This window comes from Fukomys damarensis, unplaced genomic scaffold (genome assembly GCF_012274545.1).
Source record: "Fukomys damarensis isolate Sample0158 unplaced genomic scaffold, DMR_v1.0_HiC HiC_scaffold_36, whole genome shotgun sequence".
Lineage (NCBI taxonomy): Eukaryota > Metazoa > Chordata > Mammalia > Rodentia > Bathyergidae > Fukomys > Fukomys damarensis.
In genome coordinates, this window is record NW_022900948.1 from 49,302,237 (window position 1) to 49,314,382 (window position 12,146).

Consider the following 12,146-nt stretch of genomic DNA (forward strand, 5'->3'; position numbering starts at 1 on the left):
AGTGCAGGCCACCCTGGGCTCAGGACAGCCTGTGCCCGAGAGCCGCAGCGTCCCGCCTGCCACAGGCACCACCGGTCCCCACTGCCCTGTGCAGACCCGAGTCACTGCAGCCAAGCCTGGGACACCTGCATCCAGGACTTCAGAGCCCAGCCTTCCTCTTGGGATCTTCTGGGCTTACAAGGAGCCAGCCACGATCATGAGGCCAACTCAGAGCCCACCATGGCTCCAACAGCCCCCCTGGCTCTCATGGAAGCCTCTGGCCACCAAATCCCAGCCCATGGAAGCCCTCTGGCCTTGCTGGCTGGGGGTGAGTTCCATGTGGGCAGGGGATGGCACCGAAGCTCCCCTGGGCCCTGCCCATGGCCTTTCTCGGGGACTCACTGCCATACTCAGGCCAGGATTGTGCCCATCACACAGCCAGGCAACAACCAGACTAGATAATGGGTGACCAGGAGGGGCAGTTCCACCCCATGCTGCAAAAGACACGAAGGGCCAAAGGCCAGGAGGGAGTACGGCTGCCTGCCAGAAGGCGTCCTGCGGAGGAAGGGACTCTAGAAACCAGGGCACCAGGGAAGAGGGATGGCAGGGGCAGGGGCCTGGTATCTGCCTTGGTCAGCTAGCGAGGAGTCCTACAGCTCATGCCCAGTGTGTGGCTGAGCTGGTTCCCAGGGCCCCCGGGACCCAGGTCTCCTGCAGCCCACCTTGGCTCCTGTCCCTGACATCACATGCAGGAATCGAGGAGCCTTCTCCGTACAGCTGGATGGCAAGGCCACTCATTTCCTTGAACTTGCCCTCCTGGAGGAGGCAGTGGATGTGAGCCTCGCAGTGCTAGTGTCTGTCTGCAGCTGGAAGACACTGATCAGCAGCTCTGCCAGACTGGGGGCTCTGGATGAGGACCCCGAGGGTGTGAGCCTGCAGCTGCATCCGTTCTGAGCTGCCCTGGAGGACCTGAGGGCCAGGCTCACTGGAGGGGCACCTATCCCTGCAGCAGGGGTGCCGTCCTGGTTGGGCATAGGCTGGAGCCAGACGGCCTGGCCAGGAAGTCAGGGCTGGGGGGACTCTGGGGCGGCATGGAGGGCTGGCAGAGGCTGGGGACCAGGCTGAGGTCAAGGTCTTGGGCTGGGCTTAGTGGCTCGCTGGGCATCTGGGCGTCCCTGGGTGCGGCTATGCCTGCAGCCAGTGCTGTAGCCTGCTGGCGACCTAGGCCTCCAGGGGGGCCCCTGGCCCTGAAGGCCCCGCAGGCCTCCAGCAGGTCCAGCAGTCCAGCCCACAGGTCATCCGGGGCAGCAAACCCCCGCCAGGCTTCCTCCTGGAGCTGCACAGACACAAAACCTCATTGTCACTCTGACTCCCGCCAAGCGCCCCCATGGAGGTTTTAAAATTTAATCTATTCAGAAGGTAACTGTCGCTATTCAGCCACCACCCACGCCTCCCTCCCGTGACTTTTCATGCCGCTGAGATTCCCTTCTGCTCCACTGGGCCCCGAGGCCATGGGGGCACCGGTCATTGTCCGCACTAATTACCCCATAAAGGCAGGGTCTTGTCCTTGCCAAACAAGGGGCCACGGTGGCCACCGGGAACCGGGACAGGTTCACCAGACCTCATCCGCAGTGGGCACCTGAGCGCCCGGTGGCCAGACCACTCGAGCCAGTGAGCCTCAGGCAGCGAAAGGGAAGGGCCGGAGCCCAGACTGCAGAGCTGCTTCTGCTTGTTTTTCTGTCTCTGAACTTTCTGCAGATTTAAGAAACAAAGCGAAAGGAGAGAGGCAGGTTTCTGCTGTCTGCAGCTTCCAGGCCTCTGGACATAAAACCCACATGGCTATAGAGCCAGCAGTGCTTCTGGGCCCATGGACTCCTGCAGCCCCTCGCAGTCATCCCGGGGGTGGGACTGAACGTCTCCACTGTGATGGGTTCACAGCTCAGTGCTTGGCGGAGCCAGATCCCTGTGTCCTTGGGGACCCACTGCACAGGCCCCGGAAGCTCACCTCACCTGCTCATCTGAGAGGTCTGGGGGCCACTTTCAGGGCCACTGTCCTGCACACTGCGGCCAGGCCTGGGGAGGTGGGGGCATGGCCAGCTTCCAGGGAGGAGGAGGAAAAGTCTTGAGGCTGAGCCACAGCCACCCTCTTTGCTCAGCAGAATGAGAGAGGCCCCCAGATGCCAGAGTGCATCTCACCCTGGCCTGGAAGCTGGTGCCCGTGGGATGGGGCTGCCCACTGCGGCACAGGGAGCCCTTCCTATGAGGGCAGATCAGATCCTGTCTGCCCTGTGTATCTCAGGGCACAGGGATTGCACTGGACATGGCCTCCAGCTGAAGCCCCTAGGCAGAGGGGCGGGCTGTAGGGGATGTGACTTGCAGGGTCGCTGACTGCCACTGCTGGGGCCTAGGCTCTGCTGCTCCCTAGTGAAAGCCCAGGACCGGCTCAAAGGACCCTCAGTGCAGCCTGGCAGCTGCCACCTCCCAGACCCAGAAATGGGATGGTCCCCTCACAACAGGCGAAGGCCAAGGGCTAAGTCACTGGGCACCCAGACAGGGAGATGGGAGAGATGCCCCAGATGCCAGCTGCGGGACTAGGAGTGTGGGGACACCACCCCGCTAGGGCTGCCTCTGTGCCATGATGGCAGGGTGAGTGGCTGAGGGGATCCCTCATGTGGCCGGGCCCATGGTTACTGCTTGGGCTCCAGGCTCCCTTGTCACTGTGACCCTTCTCATTGCTCTGGCCAGGCCTGGAACCCAGCCTGAGAAAGACCAGGGCCCCCAGGGCTCAGGTGCCAAGGTGAGGTGAGGCTCCCAGGGCTGAGTACACTGAGAGGTGCACAATGAGAAGGCCAGGTGGGCAGGAGGCCCAGCCGCGAGGAGGGCACAGGCCCTGCACCAGAGCCAAGGAGGATCTGCTGGGCCCCTCCCAAGGATACCCTGGGAGAGGTGGCCAGAAAAGACCTCCGGCCACGGAAGGCGAGAAAGCAGCTGTCCCTTTGTGGCCACTGTCACAGGGCATTGGCACGGAGCTTCACCTGCAGTGTGTCAGGATGCCCAGCTCTCCATGTAGCACGGTCTGTCCTGCTGAAAAGGCCTGCTATGAAAAAGACAAAGCATAGACCAGGCCACCGAGAGCCACAGGCACAGCGGCCTAGGATGCCAAAGGGTGTGGACCACAGGACAAAGGCTGAAAACAAGTACCCAACAGAATAAAGGAACCAGGAGCATCAGCCCAAGAAACAACAAGAAAAACAAGGGGCTGATTTGAAAAAGAGCTCAAGGGGATTTTAAAGGTGAAAATAGTGGCATATACTTCTAAGCCCAGCACTCTGGGAAGCTAAGGCAGGAGGGCCCCAAGTTTGAGCCCAACTAGGGCTTCTCACTCTGGCCCAGGTTTTAGTTCAGGTCTTTGTTACGGGGGCCTCAGTCCCCAGACCCTGCCTTGTCCGCCTTCCCTCTTGCTACCTGCCCTGGCAGCCACATGCCTTCGCATCCTGATTCGGGTTCAAACCCTCTCACAATAGGGCACCAAACCCAGCTCTGTTTGTCTGGGAAAAGCCAGGTGGGGTCACGGGAGACACCGTCCACCAAGGCCAGAAAGCAGAGGGAAAGGCCGGGGCCAGGAGCTCCAGGAAGTCGTGTGTGAGGGAGCGTCAGGGACAGAGGGCAGCGGGAGGGGGCCCCCAGAACTGGGACCTACAGACCCAGTGGCACAGGAAGAGCGGACGCAGGATGCAGGAGAGGATGGGCACACAGATGGCCGAGGGCCTCAGACCACGGGTGCAGGGAGAGGACAGAGCCAGGCCCAGGCCAGGTCCCAAGGGAGCCGAGAGCCCATGGTGCGACCCGACCCCATGGCCAGTCCCCCCTGTGCTTTGGGCACCATGGAGACCCCGAAAAAGCTACAACCTTGGGGAGAAGCCACTGCAGCACTGAAGCCTGAACAAATAAATATACCAGGGAATGAACAAACACACAAGTGAGTAGGGGCCGCCTCTCCTGCAGCCTGCCAAGGCCCCGTCCCCAGCTTCCTGCTCTGGATGCCTGACCAGCCGTGTCCAGAATCCTGAGGTGGCACAGAGGGGACAGCCTTGTCCTGGCAGCCACCTGGGGCCCTGGACTGGTGGTGCGGAAGGAAGGGCCACCTGCCCAGGTCCTCGTGGTGGTGCCCACCATTCACCTGTTGCAACTCCTGTATGGACCACAGCGTCCGCAGGGCCTGGAGCAGGAGGGGTCCTGGCCTGTGGGACAAAGTGAGCCCTTGAGGGGCGATAGGGGGCCAAGAGGCCACAGTCTCAGGCTCCACTCCAGCCAGAACCGGATCTGTTTGCAATACACACGAATCACTTTCACCATGGGAACTGGTACCTGTACATAGCACGTCTTGATCACTTCTGCTCCTTGTTCCCTGCCCCATTTCTGATTTTTGGGGCCTCTGCACTGAGCTACATCCTCAGCCCCTCTCGTATTCTTTATTTTGAGATACAGTCTCACTAAATTGCCAGGCTGGGCTCAGTCTTGCAATCCTCCTGCCTCAGCCTCAGAGCTGGATTCTACCTCCTCTTGCATTGTCCTGCCTGGCACGGCTGGCTTCCCATGACCCTCCTCACTCCCCTGGACCCCTGAGCCTGGCCCTTCTTCCAGCTCCCCCAACTCCAGCCAGCCCCACCTGTGCACACCATCTCATCGGGTCAAGCTGGGCATCTCTGTGTGCCTTCCACACCACACTGGCCTTGCAACCCCTCACTATGCTACTGCTACAAACACTGATGACCAGAGACATCCCATGGACAGCTCTTTCCATCCTGGTGTGCAGTCCCGGAAGAAGGATCCAAGGGTGTCCAGGCACCACCTGTGACACAGAAGCATTTGAGACAGGAAGCTGAGGTGGAAGGGTTGCAAGTGTGAGCCCAGCTTGGGAAACTTGGTGAGACCCTGACTCGAAAATAAAAAAATCTGGATGTGGCTCCATGGCCCTGTGCCCCAAAACATGAGGAAAATTTTGGATGGGGGGAGGCTGGGAAGCCTCCCAACCTTTACTGAGACAGCCTGGACAGGGCAGGCAGGTCGGGCTGGGGCTGGGGACCACAGCCCCCTCTACAGGGGCAAGGGCACTGAGCCTGGCCCAGCAGGGCAGCCTGCCAGACCCAGACGCAGGTACAACAGGATCTGTGCCGAAAGCCAGGCCAGCGTCATGCAGCCCTCAGAACTCAGTCCCTCGGGAGAAGCCATGAGAGCCTGCAGCAGACAGAACTGCACCTGGAGAACGCACTCTGTCCATGGCTTGCGAAGTAACTCAGCCTGCAACACAGGGAACATCTGAATTGAATGGAAGATGGCTATGCAGCACCAGCATTCCCCACAAGAACGGAACGAGGTCCAGGCCGCTCAGGAGCGGCTGGCAGGACGGGTCGCTACAGGTGTGGATAAGGTCACGAGCAGCCTGTAGATGAGGTGGACTCAGTCCATGCCATTGGCACAGACTGCTCAACCTGAGGTCAAGAATAAAAGCTGTTCCCTCTGATGGCATAAAACCATCAAACTCCTTGGGATAAAGGAGATTTGCAGAAAAACAAAACAAAACATTTTTTTTATTCCTGAGGATTGAACCCAGGGCCTTCCCGCTGAGGTAAACCTCCAGCCTCTTTTATTTTTTATTTTAGAACAGGGTTGCCCGGGTGGGACTCAAACTTGTGATCCTTCTGCCTTAAACATTATTTAAAAACAAAAGACCTCAGTATAAGAAGGGCCAGCCCAGGCAGGGGTGTTACCCATGAGTGTGTGAGTTCTCCCAGAGTTCATGCACAGATTCCACCCCTCTGCAGTCAGAGAAGCCCAGCTGTGTGTGCCTGCACATGTGAGCACCTGTGCCGAGCCCACAGATGTGCACGCTGGTCCTGGCGCAGGTTGGGGGGCGGCGGCTGAGATGGCAGTGGCTGAGGGCCAGAGTGAAGACCCCAGCCCAGGTGCCAGTCATGGAGCCCCAAGTGACCCGGGTCCCCACAGAATCCCCAAGAAACTGACCCTGCCCACATGCCCTGCATGTGAGAATGTGGGGACGGTCGTGGAGTAGGGGAGGCCACACGGAGGCCCCACAAGTCAGCAAGACATCAGCAGGAGCCCGGGCGAAGGTGTGGGTGGGAACCGCAGCCCCTGGAGGCACAGAGTGCGCGCTTACTACCACAGCAGAGACCAGGCTGTGGGTGCTGAACGCCAAGAGTGAGGGTGCTGCCTTCTGTGTGGCTGGCTGGGTGTCACTGTGGACCTCGGGCTCGTGGACGTGGCACACACGGCAGAGGAGCCCTGTCCTCTGCGGACAGCCACTCCAGGACCACAAGCCGGGGTCAGCCACGTGTGGCAAGGCCAAACCCCATCATAGCACCTGGGGCCGGTGTGACCTCCTCACAACGCCCAGGTGTTGAGGGACAGCTTTGGACAGCGCTCAGAAGCATCTGGGGGCCAGGGAGGAAGTGAACCTGGGGCCTCGGGGAGCCAGGTGGCAGGGCACATTCTGCGGCATGAACTCCCTGTCACCCCCAGGGCTGGGTCCATTATTTGCCAGGGGTTGTATGCTACAGTGAAACAGACTTTATTTTTAAATCAGAGCCTCAGATTTACAAGGTAAAGTTCTGTGAACAGATGACGCTTTGTGCCCTGAATGGTGCACTCAGGAATGATTAAGGTGAGCTGCACATGGTAGCAGACACCTGTCATCCCAGTTGCTTGGGAAGCTGAGGCAGGAGGATTGCAAATTCAAGTCTAACCTGGGCAATTTCCTGAGATCCTCTCTAAACAAAAAATGTCTGGGGCTGTAGCTCAGTGATAGAGCACTTGCCTGGACACAAAGCTGGTTCAATCCCCAGCCTCCCAAAAGAAAGACAAGGAGGAGAGAGAGCCGGTAAGGCAGTAAGTCTTATATCACAATCACACAGAGGAAGGGCAGCTTTGTTTTCGCATTTACTGAAGTCGGCTCTCCCTTTCCCAACCCTCCAGACCCCCAGTGGTCTGCGGTCTTTGCTGAACCCTCGGGTGCTCCAGTCTGGCCCACCCACCATCCCCTCCTGTCCTGCCTCCAGTGGGATCTCCCCGCTACCAAAGCAGCTCCCTGGCAGGCTGAGCCCAGGCAGCCGCCGGAAGCGTCCAGGGAGACCTGCACGCAGGAGGTGGCCAGGCCGAGGCTCCCGGCTGCGCACCGCACACTGCCTGGCCTGTATCTCTGGGCCCTGCACCCAAGGGCACCAACCCTCGACATGTCCTGCTCCCTGTATAGCCCGGCATTCTCTTCCTCAGCGTCCCCCCAACACCCTTAGCCAGAGCCACCAATGAATGCGTTGTGGGCGCCCCATGGGGACCACAGCGGCTGGCCAGGGTCACGAGCCACACAGTTTGGGAGCTCTCAGGGACCCCTAGGATCTCAGGCAGGAGCCAGAGGGGCCCTGCAGCAGGCGTGGGCTGTGCACCCCCAGGACACTGCCACGCCACAGCTGTGACGCACAAGGCAAACAATTGCTGCTTCCTGTTCGTATGACATAAGAAAAACAGGATGCTGGGAGGCGTGGGTCTGAGTGGAGGAGATAAGCTCGCCTGCGACCTTCTGCAGAGGGCTGGGGTGAGGGCAGGAGGCACCCTCTGCAGGGCAAGGGGACGCTGCACCCCAGGACACCAAGCGGGAGTAGGGAGCGGCCAGGTGAGCTGCGCCAACTGAGGCCACCCTGCCCACCTGGCCGCTGATCCCTCTCAGGGTCTCTGGCCCCGAGTGCCTCCCACTCCTGCCACCGTACTGGCATCTTGGGCCTACGGGTCTGAGGTGACAGGAGAAACATCCTCAGGCCCAGCCTGACCCCTGATCCCAGCCCAGGATCAGGCCTCAGTCCCCGCCAAGGACTGAGAAACTGGGTGACAGGGACTCAACTGCAGGGACCCCACCCATGGGGCTGGTGTCTCCACTGCACAGCTGGGACCTCAGACAGTGGGGCTGGGTGCTGTGGCCCTGGACAGTGGAAGCCCACCCTCTGCAGAGCACACTCTCCTCATGGCGTCCCCAGCTTGGAGTCTGGACTGACGCCCAACACTCTGCTTGTCACCTCAGGGTCCCATCAGCCTCCTGCTGTCTGTCCGTGGAGAGAGCTGCCGGGGCAGCAAAAGGTGACTAGAAAGGGCTTGAGTCCCTGGTAACCTAACTGAGGTGCCAGGACTTCAGTCAGTTGCAGCATGGGTTCTTGGTGAAGCTTTGCAGGCTCCTCTGCCCACCCAGCTGGCCCTGGGGTCGTGTGCTGAGCCAGGCAGGGGTTCTGCTCTGTGCCCAAGGTGTGGTAGGTGAGACCCAGGTGCTCTGTGGTGCCAAGCCCAGTGGGCATCTCACAGTGGTACCCTGAACCCATGCCTCTCCTCAGCGCTGACCTGTGCAGCTGCTCTTGAGCTTGTCATGGACTGGCTTTGAGACAGACTTGGCAGTGCCCGCACTGCAGAGGCCAGGCCAGGACAGAACACCCTCACTCGAGGTGTCCACACAGTGGCAAAGAGAAAGCAGAGGTCTGGACCCTTTATAGGGACAGCCACTAGCCTGGGAGAGCTGCAGGGGAGTTAGAGCCACCAGGAGGGAGGGCCTCAGCCCAGTAAAGAGCAGCCAGGGGACCACACCAATGCACACAGCCCCCAAGGGTGATGACAGAGTGTAACCAGGGCCAGGGTGTGACATGCTCAAGCCTCACTCAAGCCCAGGGCCACGGGAAGCAGACAGGGTAAGGACCCCACATGCAGGCGTCACCACTGCCCTGAGCACACTGGCCGTGTGCTGTCCACAGACTGCTGGTCCACAGCGCCCCAGCCTGGGCTCAGGGCAACGCTGGGCCTGGACCACAGCAGCTTGCGCACTGGGGATGCTCACAGTGTGGCTCATGTTTCCAGGTGAGCAGCAGGGGGTAACAGGCGAAGCCAGTGCCCTTCCTGGCCTGGCCCCACCTTGAGCTTCCCAGGGGCCCTGAGTCCATCCCAGGTCGCCAGGCCAGTGCCGGCTTGAGGACGGAGCAGAGGGATGTCGCGCTCACAGCCCAGTCCTCACACCACCTCCAGCGAGAAGCGGGCTGCCCAAAGACCCCAGCCACAAGTCAAACTCTAATTGAGGTAAAATCCAGTAAAAACAACAGGAGTTTTGTGGGCCTAAGCAAGCTCATTCCAATGTGTAATGGGGGAGGAAAAAAGCCAATGAAAGAGCAGGAAGGGGCTTTGAGTCCTAGCAGATTCCGAGACACATCACACAGTCCACACCGGGCAGAGTGACCTCGGCTCACGACTAGACCCGAAGGCCCAGAGCAGTGGATGGACCTTGAACAGAGGACCAGGCACACTGGTGGGCCTTGCAGGGAAGAAAAGGCTGGGCCAGACCCCGTCACACAGCAGAAAGGCTGATCAAGATAAAAAAAAAAAAAAGATCACACCCCATCCTGGACAACAAGTCAGCTTGCTTGGTGCTCACAGCGAAGGGCATTGCAGGGCAACCGGAAAGGTCCCCCAGCTCTCTTGGGAAGCGCAGACTGGGGTGGCCCTGGGCTCGCCCATGGGAAGCAGGCCAGGTGGGGTGGGCTCCCTGGCCGCCCTGGAGTGCGCACTTTGTCCCAGGCCCTCTCTCTGCTTCGCACAGTGGGATGAGCACAGCTTTGCCCCTGTACCCTCTCCCATGATGCTCTGCTCCCCACGGAGCCAGCCATGGACCAAACTTCGGAAACTGAGCCAAGATAAATGTTTCCTCCTAGAAGTTGTTTTCCTTAGGTCTTTGGTGTTTGTTGCGGCGAAGGAAAAGCAGATACGGCGTTGAGGGTGCAGTGCCCTGTGACTGGCTTTGGGACCCACAGGGGGCTGGCAGAGCACACTTCTGGCATGTCTGGGTGGGTCACAGGGGTGTGACGCCCCAGCCCTGGCCCTGCTCTGCTTCCTGGCCACTGTGAACTAAGGGTCTTTGCTCCCCATGTCCTCCCACCACGTTGTTCCTGACTGTGGACCGAAACCCTGACACTGAGCCAAAAGCCAAATGAAACCTGTCTTCCTTTAACTTGGGTGTCACACGGTGTCCTCCTGATGAGAAGGCAGCTACAGCTAAGGCAACTGATACTCAGGATAAGAAACAGGGCAGTCAGGCCACGAGCCCCAGTCATAAGCACAGGCCGCAAGCCCTCTCTGCTCCTAGGGTGGTGTGGCCTCTTGGTTTTAAAAGCCAGCTCTGACCTCCCTCTGGTCCAGGGGCATTGAAAGCTGGGCTGCCAGCTGGGCCTGGCACCCTGGTCCTGGCTTTGCAACAGCCATAGGACAGGGTCAGGGTGCCCCAAGGTCAGCACAAGGGCAGCCAACTCCAGGGGAGCAGGTGCAGAGAGAGGGGCCCTGAAGGTCCTGGGGGGGCGTGGCCGTGCTCTGACAGTGGAGCCGAGGGGAGGGCCTGGGACTAACATCCTCCTGGACATGCTGACCCTGGGTCCCCATGGCAGACCCATCCCCCACACCACCAGGACACAGCCTGGCCAGGAAGAGGGGCAAGGATGTGGGGGCCTGCAGGCAACTTGATCACCCCAGGATCACACGCAGGGGCCACTGCAGAGCCCACAGTGCAGCCTCCCCAGGCTCTGCTGCTCTATTTGACAGCCCCCCTGTGGAGGTGGGCTCTGTCCCCCAAGGCAGGGGCTACAGGAAGTAGAAGCCCCAGATTCCAGGATCGGCTGCCTGGGGCCTCAACCTTCATGGAGTCTGTGGGGAACAGAGGCTGTCCACACCGGGCCTCCCACAGGCTGGGGAACTTCCCAGTGCCCCAGGGAGCACCCCAGGATCCTGGAGGCTTCCATGGCCTTGGAGACAGCTCAGTACACGCTGGGCCTGGTGTGGGGGACCCAGGCCCTACTCAGGAATGGACTGGGGTGTCCAGCTAGCAGTTCTGAGCAGCAGCCCAGGACTTGGGTGGTGGTGTCCAGGGGTGATGGCCCTGCCCCAGCACGGGGCCCAGGGTGGCCTGGGTGTGCCCTTGTCCCCCTGCTGGCCTTCCCATCCCTGGACCTCCTCTTGGATTTCTGGTCGGGCCTGGGGTATAGCCCACTCCTCGTGGCAGCGGCCCAGGCTGGGGGCCGCGTGCGGACACTGCTGCCTGGAAGGAGGAGGAGGCGGCCAGGGTTCCCGAGGGAGCTCCCCGGCACCCCTGGGGAGGCTCTCTGCTGAGCACGCGCGGCTCTGGTGGGGATGCTTCAGCCTGGGCAGTACCTGGGGCAGTCCACAGTGCAGGGATAGGTATGTGGGGTGCTGGGACCGCTCCTCAGGGTGGGGACAGCTGGGGTCCAGTGACAAGCCAGTCTTGGGCTCCTTCGCCTCCCCCAGGGGCCTGGAGCCACAGCCAGGAGACTCGCTGTGGGGTGTGCAGCAGCTCAGAGACCTGCTTGTCCTGCAGCTGGCCCACCTCACCTGTCCACTGGGCAGCTCCTGAAGCCCCCATGGCAAGTGGGGCCATTGGGACCCTTCCTATGGCATCCCTTGCACCCCACCTGCACACAGAGCCACAGCCCTGGACATCCCATTGGCCCACGACCCTCTGTGTCCACTCCAGGAGGCTGAGAGGTGAGGACAAAAGGACTGGGAGTCACCACAGCCAGGAGGCCCCAGCCTCAGGTGCCCAGGCAGTGGGTCTCCATGTCTCTTGGTGCCCTCCTGGGACCCAGGACCCTCGAGCACCGGCCTGGGGGGCAGCCACAAGCCCCTGTGCCATCTCCACATGGGCACCTCTCTCGTCAGACTCTGCCTCCCTCCTCTGGTCTGTTCACAGGGGGTCACACGGCCTCACATTCACACACGGTGGATGTGTACAGGAGAACACAGCCAGGAACAGTGGCACGTGGGCACTACATTCACCCCTCGCTGTGTGAACAGGCTTTTTGTTTCTCCAAACCTTCACACGGAGCCAGCCTCCTGAGGGTCAGGATTATAGGTATGTGCCACCATGACCCGCTAAGGCAGACCACAGACATGGTTATGCATGCCTGCAATGCCAGCTATCAGGAGGCTGAGGCAGGAGGATCACAAGCTCAAGGTCAGCCAGGGCAATTTAGCGAGATCATCTCAAAATAAAAAAATAAAAAGGGCTGAGAATGTAGCTCATGTTTGCACACTGGCCCACCACATGGGAGGCTAGGTTCCAT